This window comes from Salmo trutta, chromosome 2 (genome assembly GCF_901001165.1).
Source record: "Salmo trutta chromosome 2, fSalTru1.1, whole genome shotgun sequence".
Lineage (NCBI taxonomy): Eukaryota > Metazoa > Chordata > Actinopteri > Salmoniformes > Salmonidae > Salmo > Salmo trutta.
In genome coordinates, this window is record NC_042958.1 from 51,953,915 (window position 1) to 51,956,151 (window position 2,237).

Sequence of the window (2,237 nt, forward strand, 5' to 3'; positions counted from 1 at the left end):
TGCCATGCTCCTCCCATCCCTGTACTTATTGGCTTGTTGGTACTATGATTACAGTAGACTAAACGTGTCAGCATGCTTCCCAGCTTAAACATTTTGGAAAAGTTTGCATATATTAGGGTAAGGTTTTGGACTAGGGTAATGCTTTTTTGGGCTGTTCGGGCACCATTTGTTTTTCTTGAGGCAAGTTGAAGTCGGTAGCCGAATGCGCCCCTCCTTTGGTGATTGGTCAACAGTAGGGATTCGTTAAAGTCTCAACCAGAGACAACTTGTTTTCATGCACATCTTTTCATTGAGAAATACTGCACCAAAAATCTTTGACGTAAAATTGCGTGACTAGATTTCCTCTGCAAAAACGTCAAAATGAATGACAGATTTCTTGTCTTACACTGAACAAGAATATAAACCCAACATATGACGTGTTGGTTTCATGAGCTAAAATAAAAGATCACAGAAATGTTCCATATGCACAAAAGCTTATTTCTCTCACAAATTAGCTAACAGGGTTAGGGTTAGCTAACATGCTAAGTATTCCAAAATGGGTAAAAAAGTAGTAAGTAGTTGCTATTTAGCTAAAATGCTAAAGTTGTCCATGTTGAGAATCAAACTCACAACCTTTGGGTTGCAAGATGTTCACGTCATACACCCAGGATATACACCCATCCATCCTGACCAACCACCCTACGTTCTTTTTAGCCGTAAAAAAAAAGGTTGATGTCCGCACCCCTGGGGAAATCTAATTAGTATAATACAAAAATCCCTATGAAAATCTGTCAATCCGCCTGTCGCACTTCCACATCTTCTGTGAAAGCTGACAGAGCTATAGTGTTTGTCAGACCATGAGACATCCCAAAAATCGGTCTTCTCGTAAAATCGTCTGTAGTGTCCGAACGGTTTGGCCTACAAACTATTATGACCCCTCTATGGAAAGATGAGTCTCATGAACACGATGGTGTTACCTGCCTACTTCTGTCATTAGGTTCCCAACCGTTTGGGTTATGACCCTGTGGGTATATGACCCCTCTTTGCAAAGGTGAGACGCTCACGAACATGTACAGGTCGGTTGTTTTGCCCACGGGCCTCAAGACTCATCTGAAGGTCCCCTGGTACCAGTTGAATAAGTGAATGGAAGTACATAATGGAGACTGTTTAATGCCAAAAATATAGGGTTAAATACATGTAAATACAAAAGGTTTCCTGATCGTTCTTATATCTCTCAGATATAGGAGATACACTTCAGAACAAACTTCCTTTTGATATTTTGTGACTATCATGAAAGTGTTGACTGTTATTCATCAAATAATTACCTACTATGTTTAACTGTTATTACATTAAATAAATCCTGTAACAAATAACTCATTAGGAATTTGGTGCACCACGGGAAAAGTTGTTTAAAACCTGGAACCCCGTTCCGCCTGTGGAACCCCTAGCCAACAGCCAATGGCATCGCACGGCGCGAAATACAAAACCAACTAAAATACCACAATTCAATTTTCTCAAACAATCAACTATTTTACACCATTTTAAAGATAAGACTCTCGTTAATCTAACCACATTGTCCGATTTCAAAAAGACTTTTCAGCGAAAGAAAAACATTAGATTATGTTAGGAGAGTACATAGACACAAATAATCACACAGCCATTTTCCAAGCAAGCATATATGTCACATAAACCAAAACCACAGCTAAATGCAGCACTAACCTTTGATGATCTTCATCAGATGACACTCCTACGACATTATGTTATACAATACATGCATGTTTTGTTCAATCAAGTTCATATTTATATCAAAAAACAGCTTTTTACATTAGCATGTGATGTTCAGAACTAGCATACCCACCGAAAACCTTCCGGTGAATTTACTAAATTACTCATGATAAACGTTGACAAAATACATAATTATTTAAAGAATTATAGATACAGAACTCCTTTATGCAATTGCTATGTCCGATTTTAAAATAGCTTTTCGGTGAAAGCACATTTTGCAATATTCTGAGTACATAGCTCGGCCATCACGGCTAGCTATTTTGACATCCGCCAACTTCGGGGTCACCTAAACTCATAATTACTATTAGAAAAATTGGATTACCTTTGCTGTTCTTCGTCAGAATGCACTCCCAGGACTTCTACTTCAACAACAAATGTTGTTTTGGTTCCAAATAATCCATAGTTATATCCAAATACCTCCGTTTTGTTCGTGCGTTCAGGTCACTATCCGAAGGGTAACGCGCGAGCGCATT